This window comes from Ursus maritimus, unplaced genomic scaffold, assembly GCF_017311325.1.
Source record: "Ursus maritimus isolate PB19 unplaced genomic scaffold, ASM1731132v1 scaffold_2, whole genome shotgun sequence".
Classification (NCBI taxonomy): Eukaryota; Metazoa; Chordata; class Mammalia; order Carnivora; family Ursidae; genus Ursus; species Ursus maritimus.
Genome location: NW_024424452.1, coordinates 99,872,761 through 99,887,093, shown reverse-complemented (window position 1 = coordinate 99,887,093; position 14,333 = coordinate 99,872,761). Strand labels below are relative to the sequence as shown.

Sequence of the window (14,333 nt, the reverse complement as noted above, 5' to 3'; positions counted from 1 at the left end):
AGCAGACCCCATCAGAATGACCCCAAATAGCCTGTGCTTATGTATCTAGAGTTTAATGCATTGACCCAAAGCTACTAGTACACAGATGTGAGCAAGCTGCCAAACTGAGAAGATTTATAGAGGGGGCGCCTGGGTGGCACAGCGGTTAAGCGTCTGCCTTCGGCTCAGGGCGTGATCCCGGCGTTCTGGGATCGAGCCCCACATCAGGCTCCTCTGCTATGAGCCTGCTTCTTCCTCTCCCACTCCCCCTGCTTGTGTTCCCTCTCTCGCTGGCTGGCTATCTCTGCCAAATAAATAAATAAAATCTTTAAAAAAAAAAGAAGATTTATAGAAAAGACAATTAGCGTGCCAGCACAAACGACTTTGGAAGATAGGGACACACCGCCATTATCTGTCATCAGTGTTAACTCCAAGTCCAAACTGTGCTAGACTTGGAACAGAGCGATGGTCCCGAGGCTAATCCACATTTGCTTTTTGATTTGGACGATTTTCCCACCAACTCTCTAAACCACAGTCTCCATAACTGGAAAATGAACCAAGAACATTACCTCCCTCACAGGACTGCCGTGAGGGTTAAAATGAAATGCGCTGTGTCACAGTGGGCATTTTATTCTTATATCGTCTTGTCCTCCGGGGACTACACTCTTCAGTGACAAAGCCATACTTATTTCACGTACAGTTCACATACCCACGGTCTGAGTGTGGAGAGCGTACTGATCCATGGCTGTGGCTACTTGTAACAGCGTGCTCTTCATTTTGTAATGGATACCAGCCAAAGACCCCGGTTTTTCCAAATGCGGTGGCCATATTTAGACATGTAACACCTTGAAGTGAGCCAAACTGGCATCATTATATTCAATTTACAGATGAGAAAATAGGACTCCGAGAAGTAAAGTGGTATGCCTAAAACATTCTCTTTCTCTCTCTCAAGCTCTAGGCTGTCTCCAAATTACATCAGGAGGTGCGAGAATTTTCCAAATGAAATCAATTTGACTTACTTTGAACAAATTCATTTTTAAGTGGCCATTCAATGGAATTGTGAATAGCTGGCTGATTCTTAGGAAGTTTCCACTCATACATTCATTAGTACTGATAGGAGCTTAGGACTAACTTTATTTTCATGAGGCCAGGACATAGTGAATGTAGTCAAGGGAGCACTGAACTCAGAAGGATTCAAGACTCAGTTCTATACTTTCCAGTGGTGAGAGCTGAGTCAAACCACTTAATTCTCTAAGACTTATTTTCTCACCTAAAAATACATGAGACAGTTTTTGTGAGGATGAAATAAGATAGTGGATGAGAAATCCCCTTCGTAAAGTGTAAAACAATACACAAATGAAGAAACAACAGAGGGCCCACCCTTGATGGACCGCACTGATTCTGTGGAGAAGGAGAAAAGCAGTAGTATTGAAACCACACAAAACTACAATCAGGCTCCGTGATCAGGAAAACACACCCCCAAACATCTGGACCAGAAATACTTTGAACTAGTTAGTCTATTCTGACCAAAAGAATTTCATTCATGGGCGCCTCAGTTGGTTAAGCAGCCGACTCATGGTTTTCTCTCAGGTGGTGATCTCATGGGTTGTGGGATGGAGCCCCGAGTCAGACTGCATGCTCCGTGGGAGTCTGCTTGAAGATTCTCTCCCTCAGTCCCTTCCCCAACTCTCTCTCTGTCTCTCTAAAATAAACGAAGGGGGCCTCGGTGGCTCAGCTCATTTAAGCGTCTGCCTTTGGCTCAGGTCATGATCCCCGGGTCCTGGGATCGAGCCCCGTGTCGGGCTCCCTGCTCAGCAGGGAGTCTGCTTCTCCTACTCCCTCTGCCTCTGCCTCTACCCCACGCTTGTGCTCTCTCTCTAAATAAATACATAAAATCTTTAAAAATTAATTAATTAATCTTTAAAAAAAAAGAATTTCATTCATAAAGTAAACAGGTACTTTTAAGAGCTGATTATTTGGCAGCAATGAGTACGAGACCTGGGATATAATGGTGAGCATGACAAATGCAGCCCCCACCTTGTGAAAATGACTCTCATGGGGGACAATGTTCACCCAAACCCGACCTAGTGGTTTAGTGACAGGAGGAGGTCATGTCTTCCCTAAGGAGAATCCCCGTGTTGTGCGGTGTTGTGAGTCAGGCTTTGGGCGGCTGCTGATGTATGTTCACCTGAATGCTCTCCACAAACTGCTGTCACAAGAAGCTGTGGCCAAATGTCCCCAAAACCTACATGTTGTAGCATGCAGGGCACATTCCAGGAACTGCCTCTCCAGATGCTGGGGTGATTTCAAAACAAAGCATACTTTGCTCTCCTGGGTTCTATTATGTTCTTATTTCAGCAAAAACACGACCAGCATCTTATTTCAAATTTATCAGACTGTGATGACAATTTGATTCCACTGTACGTTTTTTGGGTTTGGGGGAGGGTGTGTGTCAGAGAAACAGAGCTAGGAAGCTTCAGTTATTTATCACTCTTTTCATGGAAACCTAAAATACTCCGCTCTGAGACTGTCTCCCCAGAAACAATTATTATACATGGTCATGCTGCAAATAATTTCAAAATGGGTGGGGAAATACAGACTCCTCAAAGTACCCTTATCTTCGCATTTTGGAAAGATGAAAGAGCCGAGAGATTATGTGCTGGCCACACAGAAGGAGAAAAGGAGAGTGAAAATTAAAAGCAGCGTAAGTTTGGGAGCTATGTCATTAAGGGTTTCTCCTCTTCATTTGCATATGATGGTCCCTTATTTTCATCTATTAACAGGACAGAAATACTACGGTAACAGTTTTCCAGCATCAAGCCATGTTCTAATCGTAAGACAGGATCTGACTTCTCCTGGCCTTCTTTTCTTTTGGGACGTTGAGACACACTTCCAAACAAAGACGTATTTTTGTCTCATGTTCAGAAAAAGAATGGGGTGTATCCTTTTCAGATTTTACGCCTAACTGTATATGGCAGGAGGGAGTGCCGGCCGATTACCAAGGAAGAAATGAAGGTTTTGCTTTCACGCATCCTCTGGAAGTTTCTTACTAAGGGGCTGGATATTTTTTTTTTTTAAGATTTTTTTTATTTATTTATTTGACAGAGATAGAGACAGCCAGCGAGAGAGGGAACACGAGCAGGGGGAGTGGGAGAGGAAGAAGCAGGCTCATAGCAGAGGAGCCTGATGTGGGGCTCGATCCCATAACACTGGGATCACGCCCTGAGCCGAAGGCAGATGCTTAACCGCTGTGCCACCCAGGCACCCCAAGGGGCTGGATATTTTTTCATCCCCACTTCTGCCCACTGCTGCCTATGTCCAGAGGCAGTTAAGAAGATAGACAGGTTTTTAAAATCTGCGTATTTCCTGGTTTCTCTTCTGCCTCAGAAATTACAAGAATAGGTGAACATGTCTATTTCCCATAATTAGCACTTCACTTTTGGTTTTATATTTTGTACTGTGCATGTCATCATTTCTTCCTTTGTGTCTGACATAGGATCTTTGTTGTCGTCTCCCTGTTTTTGCAAAGTACTGCAATTGCTTGTTCATCTGTCTGCCCTCCTTGAGGACTGGGGTGCACCCTTCAGCAGTAGCTCCCACAGTGAAAACCACAGCACCCGGCAAAAAAAAAAAAAAGAAAGAAAGAAAAAGAAAAGAAAAGAAAAGAAAAGAAAAGAAAAGAAAAGAAAAGAAAAGAAAAAAAGATGCATTTTATAAATGCTTGTTAAGAGAAAAAACAAATGACTGAATTGCCTTCCCCTCTGCAAGGTTTCTGCTTTTTCACCTGTGTATCTTTTGTACCTAGCCCAAAAGATAAGCAAACAAGTCCTTCCATGTTTGTGGAATAAAGCATCATCTTTACCCACAATGAGCACCCCAGGAACACACATCTGACCCTTCCCACGTGTGCTGGCACGTCTGGACCCACGGCTGGCCCTTCATAGTAAAGGCTTCTTGACGGATTGTAATTTTAACACTCCTCCGGAGCAACTGATTCCTTGTTTTAACACTCTCTGAGGGGGCTTTCCATGCCAACATTCCATTTCATTATTTTCCATAATTGATTATGTAATACTTCATGTTATCTTGAAATTGGTGAGTAAGCAGCTTCACGGTGCTTTGGGTGACAAAGTTCTTATGCAGCTCTATGAATAAAAGCACGGGGTAAATTCGATGACCGACTTGTTCCTTATCTCCAGATAAGAAAAACTGGCAATTTTGAAGATTATGTTTTCTTTGGAAAACGGAGTTATAGATGACACAGGGTGGAGGGCGGGGGGAAGAGGAGAAAAATAATCCACTGCTTTTGAGTCAATTCTCCAGGTATTAATGCTGTCAATAAACAATTTGGGGTGCCATCTGGGGAGCCCAGAAGGGGGACCGAATGAGTGCAATTTCCATTGTATATCAAAACCTCTCGCTAGTTAGCCATACCACCTCATATAATCCTGTGTTATCAGCTGTACTAAAAGGAAGGACTTATCTCAGAAACCTAGTTACTCATCACAGAAACTATTTATACTGACGTTACGCGAGTGTGTAAAGGAATACAAGCCACATATTGTTAATGAAGCACACTTCCCACACCCCAGAATGTTAATCATTAGAGACGCGTGCTTTCTCATAAGAACAGTGAATTTGGGCAAACAATTAGAAAAAGAAAAATGTGTAGAACTTTCTCAAGCCTGCACTTCACTTATCAAAACCTTTCTGTTGCCCTCTCCCCTTTACCTTTTAAGAGTCTGGCAACTACACTGTGATTTCACTTTCCCTCTTGCAGGTGGATCTGAAAACTGACATCACGAATGACTGTGGTTAAACTTTAAGATAGTTTAAGGAACACATTCTACTGACATGGACTGGTCATTTAGAAGTAGACGTGAACCCATTTCTTACTTCTGATCATTAAGTCTGGTGTTCTAGGCCTTTGTTAGAAACTTGGCAGGGGGGGAACAGAGGTGACTAGGACAGGATCCCTGCCTCTGAGAAACTCACAGTCCAAGGAAAGGAGACAGAAGTATAAACCTGCTGTTATAATCCCATGAGTAGAGGAAGGTGAGGAGCACTTTACCCTACTTCACCTCCCAGGGGGTCAGGGAAGCTTCCGAGAAGAGGGCCCTTAAATACAGGACTTAATCTTGTAGAATCACTCACTGAACTCAGTAGCTCCTGGTAAAACAGCTCTTGGAACAAAGTATTTAAAAACGATGTGAGGATTCTTTGCAATCATTACAAATAAAGACCAGCTATTATTTCATTCTTTTTTTCTTTCTGGCAAAAAAAAAAAAAATCCCTCAAAACGGACGTCCGTTTTTTTTAGTCTTCCTTTTGTGACTTTGGTGGCATTTATAAAAGCGTATTCCGAAGCAGGGAGAGAAAAATCAAAACCAAGTCAAATCAAAAGCAACTCTGCACATCTGAGTGAGAACACACTCTGGGCAAGACAGACACACAACTACTTTAATCCTTCACTGTTTTTATAAAGAACGCTGCTGAGTATCTGCAGCCTCTGTCATAAACTGCTACAAAGTCCAAGAAAAAATGATTTCACATTAACCATGATTAAACAAGCACTAAAAACAATACTGTACGAGAGAACTAACAGCCAGTAAAACTCCCCTGTCAATGGTGGCAATACCCCAGAGATTTATGACCAGGAGTTCTCCCCTGCTCGGAGATCGCTGCGGTCCCTCCAGGGCACTTTCTCGTTGGGCCGCTGCTGCTTCGTAACAGGAAGACAGCCTGTCAACATGGCCCCAGGGAACTGAGCTCTCCTGGCCCCTTTCTGTGTTTCTCTAGGGAGCAACGAAGGATTGTTTTCTCCCCCCTGCGAGCTAACTGCTCAGGTGATGGAAGCAGGAGGCAGAGGGGTTTCACTGTATGGTATCTGCCCCTTCTTTCCATTCCACCAACCCCTTCCCGTTATACCCATTTCACCTTCCATCTGGGTCATGCCCAACAGCCCACAGAATCTAGGATCTCAGTAAGTCTACCTGCTTCTCCCTTTTGTTCTAATTCAACATATACACAGTCACCAGGAATATTTCTTTCAAAAAGGGAGGAACACATAGACACAAACCTCTGGACATGAACCTCTTCCAAATTCTCTAGATTTCCCTTCTGAGATGTCTACCGAAGCAGACCTCCCTAACTAGTGTACGCTGGGAACAGTCACTGACCAACGTGCCTGCTGATCCTCCAGCCTAGGGAGGCCTGGGGTCGCCAGAAAATGAGGAAGTAAAGAGAGGTAAAGGGCTGCCACACAGCTCATAGCCTTCATCTCCAGGGAAGTGGGGCCACCTCAGCCCTACCCCACCTCCTCATAATTAGGTGCCAAGTGAAGAGTGGAGTGTGGCTGGGAAACGAGTAAGATAGCTGTCAGCACAGGGAGAAGACAGAAAATAAAACAGACTGGCCTCTACTTCTTGAACACTTAATCCAGAGTCACTCAGCGGGGCAGCCAGAGGCCCCAAACCAAGGAACCTCAAAGGGAACCACTCTGTAAGCCAGGGTCCAACAGCAGCCACTCACAGCCATGATGAGTCATCAGGAACAGACTCAACAAATCTGCTATTTAAGAGGTCGGAGAACGGTGTGATTTGTGTTAGAGGTCTTCTGTCAAAGATCATTAAATTTCCTGGGGCACCTGGGTGGCTCAGTCAGTTAAGCGTCCACCTTTGGCTTAGGTCATGATCCCAGGGTCCTGGGATCAAGTTCCTCATGGGCTCCTTGCTCAGCAGGGAGCCTGCTTCTCCCTCTACTACTCCCCCTGCTTGTGCTCTCTCTCCTCTGACAAATAAATAAATAAAATCGTAAAAAAAATTTTTAAATTTCTCTCGAAGTCTAACATGTCCAAAGGTAAGTTTCATTTGTCCAGAACATTCATATGCCTGGTGCATCTGCAGGGATGTCACATGAAGCATTATTTTTTTTAAAGATTTTATTTATTTATTTGAGAGAGACAGAGAGGTTGGGGGGGAGGGCGCCTGGGTGCCTCAGTCAGTTAAGCATCTGCATTCGGCTCAGGTGATGATCCCAGGTCCTAGAAGTCCTACATCAGGCTCCCTGCTCAGCAGGGAGTCTGCTTCTCCCTCTCCCTCTGCTCCTACCCCCGCTCATTCTCTCTGTCTCAAATAAATAAATAAAATCTTTAAAAATTAAAGAGAGAGAGAGAGGGACGCCTGGGTGGCTCTGGCTGAGCGTCTGCCTTTGACTCGGGTCAGGATCTCAGGGTCCTGGGATCGAGTTCCATGTTGGGCTCTCTGCTCAGTGGGGAGTCTGCTTCTCCCTCTCCCTCTGCCGCTCCCCCTGCTTTTGCTCTCTGTTGAACAAATAAATAAAATCTTTAAAAAATAAAATAAAAATAAGAGAGAGAGAGAGGGAGGGAGAGGCTGAAAGAGAGCACGAGCCAGGGGAAAGGCAGAGGGAAACGGACCAGCAGACTCCCTACTGAGCAGGAAGCTGGACTGGGGCTCAATCCCAGGACCCTGAGATCATGCCCCGAGCTGAAGTCAGATGCTTCACAGACTGAGCCACTCTCACACCCACATGTAGTATTATTTTCTACAAAGATGTGCTAATATTGATGTGAGTTTTTTTCATTTATATAAATGCGAGGTAATTACATACATGGGAGACATCTTTGAGGTTTGGAGATAATACTGCACAGAGTATGTACGTTATAAATATCACTTGAATTATGTTGTATCATGACAACATAATGGAATTCAGCCAATTTCTTTCGCACAGAATAGTAGCTATAGTCTCAGAATTTGTCAAACCAAAGGACAAAATTTTCCCAGCTTTTATCCCTCCTGATTTTTAAGATTTTATTTATTTATTTATTTATTTATTTATTTAATTTGTTTGTTTGTTTGTTTGAGAGACAGAGACAGCATGAGCAGGGAGAGGGGAAGAGGGGGAGGGAGCGGGACAGAATTCCAAGCAGACTCCCCACTGACCATGGAGCCCCACTTGGGGCTCAAGTCCACAACCCAGAGATCAGGACCTGAGCTGAAACCAAGAGTCAGATGTTCAACAGACTAAGCCACCCAGGGACCCCTTTCACCCCACACTTCAAAAAGCTTCTTGTTGAAATATCAATTACTTACAAGCTAACAGTAAGTTCATCATATCTGGGGGGCAAAGAGGAATGTGCACACAGCAATGCCAGTAGTCTTTCCTGTTCCAGTTCTCAAATACATCCACATATAATTTATGTGATCTGATTAAGGCGGACACAAAACGGTAATGAGACAATTTTTCCTTTTGGCTTACGGAATACAATCACATTCCACTGCTTTGAAGTCAAAGCATGTCCATATGTAAAGAGATGGGGGAAAGGGAGTTTCTGCCACTCACAGAAAGTTACCTCCGTCAATACTTCCCCTAAGAGTTGCTTTGACATGACGACTCAGCATGATGGAGTGGTTCCTCCGTGCAGTTGTGGACTTGTGCAAAGTAAAGAAGACAGGCATTAGAACAGCTATGCACTCCATGGCCAGCTCAGCCCCAGGTTTTGTGTGACGGGTATTACAAAGGATGGTATGGATGAGGGCAGGATTACCCCAGGAGTCACTTCTCTTGTCAGACTATGGACATATCCCAGTCAACAATAAATAAAACAACATATAGCTGGGTGTTACTGAGACCTGAATGAATTTAAGACCTTATCCTTAAGGAACTTACAAACGAAATGAACAAACAAGACAAATTCATGCCAAGTAATTAGCATATAAGGTAGCGAATAAAGTGGAACCAATAATTTGAAAATGAATACATATATATTTATATATATAAATACTATGTGTGTGTCTGAGATAGATATATAAGTTATATGTATAACTCAACTTATTATATTTATTTATTATAGAGTTATTTTATAGACATGTATAAAATGCCATATCCTTAAAATATCTGAAGCACTTTATATGTACACATAATAAAAGATGAATGGAATAAATGAGAAAATGGAGATACAAGGAAAATAAAAGTAGGATAACAAGCTGAAGAAAAGACTAGGCTCAGTCCCGAAAATCAGCTTCATAAAGTTTGTTTCAGTTACTGGAAATGGGCCACACCTTGGTTCCTTGCAGGCAGAACACCATTACTAACATGATTTGTAGTATGCATGAAATAACATCAGTTACTTGCAAAACAGCCTATCTTGGTATTGGACTCCTGAGAGAAATTTCTCCGGGAGTTTTCCAAGGAGGATTCAAGACAATGCAGTAAGCGAGGCTCCAACCACATGCTCAAGTACACACAGTATTTAGCTTCACAGAGGTTGTTCCTTTTAAAGCCAATGGCAATGGTAAGAGGCCACAAGATAATCTGGTCCTGGAGCACAAATTTCTGATGGTCTGTTTTCCAAAGATAAACTGAGACAATCCAGAAATGGAGAGAATGTATATATTTTAGGCCCCTTCATTAATAGCAGAGTTCAGAACCATGAGACACTGTAAAGGAAATATATGGGCTTTGCAGCTCGGAAACATGGGTTCCTATCTTGGCGCTCTCGCCATGTAACTTTGGGCAAAGAATTCGAACTCCTTAAACGTCAGCGGCTCTCACAGCCGTTATTTTTGTTAAATGATATAAATGTAAATGTGCCTAGCTCAGCGACTGGCACATGGCAGACACCCAAATAATGCTAGTTAAACCTCACGCTAAATGCAAAAAAGACGGCAAAATACAGGAGACGCAAACTCAAGTACAAAGGAACAAATTTCAGGTGATGGAAAAGGCTGATGAAAGAGAAAAGAAAAATATTTTAAGGCAGACTGATGTGAAATATTTTCCAGTGCTTTCTCTTGCTGGGTATTGTTCCATTTATGACCACTATCTGTTTCCTGTTCTCTTAGCTTAGAAATCTCTTCTGTATAATTAAGGCAATGTTACTCACATGTCCGACCAGGCAGATATTATTCAAGCAATGAAGACAAAACCCTTGAAGGATGAATATATTTTCTGTTAGCTGGGCTGGAATGTCCAGAAAGCATTTGTGAATATGATTATCATTTTCAGAATATTTGTATTCTTGGGGCGCCTGGGTGGCGCAGTCGTTAAGCGTCTGCCTTCGGCTCAGGGCGTGATCCCGGCGTCGTGGGATCAAGCCCCACATCAGGCTCCTCCGCTATGAGCCTGCTTCTTCCTCTCCCACTCCCCCTGCTTGTGTTCCCTCTCTCGCTGGCTGTCTCTGTCAAATAAATAAATAAAATCTTAAAAAAAAAAAAAAAGATATTCGTAGTCTTCATCTTCTAGACCCTGCCTTGAAGGCAACAATACCAGCAGCCACAGGACTCCAGGTGTGCAGTAGGTCCATTATCTGGACATCAGTGACTAAGACATAAATTAAGGAATGTTCTGGCTGCCGTACAACTTGTGAAATGGGCACACAGCTGAAGTCCTTGGAATACCAGTGTGGAGAAGAAAGGGAGAAGCTGAGAGTATTCTAGTGAGCATGCTCTGTGACCCTTAAGGTCTTAATGGAACTTCGTCCTTCGCAGACTGCATTTCAAAGCCAGAAAGAGAGTTGTCAGAGACTACAATGTCCTTGGGTCCTTTTTGGCTGGCTGTTTCAATCAGGCAGTTGGCCAAAGAAAGGAGGAAAGAACCCAAGTGGCCTAAATATCACTCACCAAAAATACAACTGAAATTAGGGCAGAGGCAAAGCAGAGGTCCCTAAGGACCACCCAGTGATGGCAATTCACCGGGCACAAAGGCTCCTGGGAGAACTCCTCTACCCAGCTCCCCAGAGACACGTGGACAACCTACTCTCATCCTATACACTTTATATTCTCTCATCAGGTCACAGAGCTAAGTGTAAGGTCAATCCATGCCTTCAGAGATACTCAGAAAGAGATTCACAGAAAGTGGTAGCAATTGAGGAAAGAGCTCCCGGAGTCAAGGGGTCAGCCCCAAGTGTGGGATGGTTATTTCTAGGTAACCCAAACAATTTCTGCTTTGTGAAAAACCTCTCAATAGTGTATACTGGAGATATTCATTCCAGTGCTCCAAACTCAGCCTGTTAATAAGAACGCTAATAGGCTTTTTTTTTTTTTTTTTTTAGAGAGAGGGAGTGTGCGCGTTTTTTTTTTTTTTAAAGATTTTATTTATTTATTTGACAGAGATAGAGACAGCCAGAGAGAGAGGGAACACAAGCAGGGGGAGTGGGAGAGGAAGAAACATTCCTATCTAATTTCCTGTCTGGGGCACTATGAATGGCACCCCCTTGCACTGTCTGAATTGAGGGTACCCCCATACTGGTACATCCTGAATCACACGCTGGTCCTGGGAAGACAGTGAGTGCTCAGTTAATATTTGCTTGATCAGGGCTAAAAGCACCTAGCAAACACTTTTAGTTCAACTACTTCATTTTATAGAACAGAAAACCCAGGCCAGGTGGACTGTGATTTACGTAAGGTTACAGGTGCCAGACATAGAATGGGAATCCAGGTATTCCGAATCCTAGCCCAGGGCCCGGTGACTACGCTTTCTTCCATGGGAATAAAGAACAATCTTATTTCTTCTCTGGAAGTTTATTTTTTTTAATAGAACACTGTCTCAGTTTCTTTCTTGCAAGGAAAGAAATTAATCGTGATTTAATTTACTTCAAATGTAAAGAAGTTTGTGTTTTGAAAAATAAAGGCTTTTGGAAATACGAAAAACACAGATAACAAATGATAGAACCTTGGAATTATCTGGACATAAAATCGAGACAGAGGATCTTTCCTATTTTGGGGGAAAGACTATGAAGGTGACTTGGATGGAAGATGAACTAAGAGCGGGCATTGATTTAATCCAAGGGGGTCTGTTTTATGCCCCAACTTAGATAGGAACAAGGTTCTTCTGGGTAAACCAGAGTCAAGATGGAGAAGGAACCTAGAGAAACAAGATTACACGCTCTTCTGATTTTGGAAAATTTGCAAAGTATTACATGATACGATAGACTAGATTTTTCTCTCAAGGTATTTAGTCAAATATTAACTTAATTTGATCCTGAGGCCTTTTTCCTAGTAGCCCCCACGTAACTTTATCAGGATGTGTCCATTTGGTCACAACAGAATGAGTGGCGATCTGCCAGCTGTCCATGGAAACCACCTTCGCCCAGCCGTGGCTGCTGGAGCAGCTTTTGGGACCAGCTCCTCTCAAAACCTTTGGCCCTGTCCCTCCACACAGTGGTACACCTGGCTTCTTGGTGCCCCTGTGTGTCATCAGTGAAAAGGCTGGGTGGCCCCTTTCTGGCCCAGCCCCAGTCCCAGAAGACCCGAAGGTCATCACATAGCCCCTGGTTGCTTGTGCCCTTTTCTACACCTGCCTACAGCTGGGCAGGGTGGAGTGCAGGATTTCTGAGCCTCACTGAAGGGCCCAAACCTAAAACCGAGGAACATTATTATCATGGGAACACTATTCACCAATACACTGATTTTGACCAACTTTTTAGTTCCCCAGATCTGGCCATTTAAAAGAGGTAAACATCCGGGGGACCTGGGTGGCTCAGATGGTTGAGTACCTGACTCTTGGTCATGGTTTCATGGGTCGTGGGATCGATTCTCACCTGGGGCTCCAGGCACTCAATGGGCAGTCTGCTTGGGCATTCTCAACCTCTGCCTCTTCCCCAACTCTCTCGCACCCGTGCACATCTCTCTCTCTCAAATAAATGGACAGATCTTTAAAAAATAAATAAAACACACAACCTACACAACCTGCAAGGAAATGATTCTGGAATCAAAATCACATAGCCTAGATTTTCAGCAATACCATACCTATAGCTCTATTGCATCTGTGTGTGAGGTGGGTGTGCCTTACAATATATTTCCCATTACTGCTACTTTCAGATTCTTTCTATTCCAGATTCAGGGAGAAAACAATGTGGGTTATGATGCTGCACTGCCCTCTTCTCACCCACCCAACACACACCCTTATACACTCCCTAAGACAGATGGATTGCCCTTTTGAATCTGTCCCCATGAGGTCAGGACTCTGTAGGTCAGTCCCAAGCCAATCTCTTTATGTCTTCAATATTTCTAGGCAGTGTTCCTTCATTCACTCTTCGTAAACTCTCTAACTCTGGGATTTCTATCTGAATATGATGATGAAAGATAGCGAACTGAGATCTGAGGGAATTTACGCCTAGCACAGCTATTCCAACACACAGATTAGAAGTTCCTGACAAGAGGACTGAGATGTGAAATGCAAGCTGTTGAATTCCATGGTCCTCATTCTTCTCGTTGTAAAATGGGAGAAAAACCTTTTGGATTGAAGAACTGCTTCTCTAATGGAGGTAAGTGAGGGCGGGGAAGTAAGCACCCTCAAAAAAGAGAGAATGAGGGAACCCTATTCATCTCCCTGACCCCTGGGATTCACACACTAGAAGTTAAACTAAAACACAAGCAAAATTACTTACTTAAATTGAGTACTAAGTATGGATCACACCACAAGGGGACGTAATATTTATTCGTATCTATAGGAAGAAATGATTTACGTTTTCCACATACAACACTGTTGAGAGAGTATTCTTCGGAGAAAGAAGAACTGTGTCTGCTCATATAGACTGCACTCTTGAGGGGTCAAGGACATGCTGTGTCTACGCAATGAGCTCGTTGACTATTTTGTTGTACTAAGCTGGTTGATTCATATCAAAGTATCTCTGCGAACTCATGAAGTTGATCAATTTTTTAATTGAACAGGCCAACAGTTTCCAGATTGTATAGACAGATACATGCCTAGCGATGGGTTATTACAACACATTAATCATACAACAGGTCTGTTTTCACACAGCTGGTCATACAATTAGTGCCGTATTGTATTTAGTATTAAGAAAGCAGTATTATAGTGTGGGTGGAGTCCTGATAATGGGAATAATAAAAATGCAGCAACATGAGCATAAGTTTTCTCAATTAGTCTGTCACGTGTCCTTCTCTTAATGATGTTGGCCATAACACACAAGTGAGAAAGCGAAGGGTTTCCAGGTCCAACATGCACTGTTTTCCTATTATTTCTTTATGACCAATTAGGACTCTTCCCTGCCAAAAAATATTTTAAAAATCTTTCTTGACTATAATTCAGAACCCGGCAGATAAGAAATCATAATCATAACTCACTCATAGGACATTCCTAAAATATTCTACCAATGCAGGATCTAGCCAGGTGCTCAAGGTTAGCTGGGTTTGTGCAGCACTGTCCTCTCCCAGTTCCCCAAGGCCCCGTTCAACTTTGTCTGAACTGCCTGCTCATTTCTCACTAGCAGCCCGAACGTGGCAGATCAGTCTGAGGCCCCTGGATGTCTCACTGCTATTTTAATTGCTCAAAAGGAGATTGTACAGAGGCTGCCTGGGGGGGGGGGGGGGGGG

The 14,333-nt window shown here is 43.3% G+C and overlaps 1 protein-coding gene across 3 annotated transcripts in view; it reads right to left on the bottom strand.

Moving 5' to 3' along the window:
* NR5A2 (nuclear receptor subfamily 5 group A member 2) overlaps positions 1 to 14,333 on the bottom strand; it is a 139,240-nt gene that overhangs the window by 60,459 nt on the left and 64,448 nt on the right. The window lies entirely within an intron of this gene.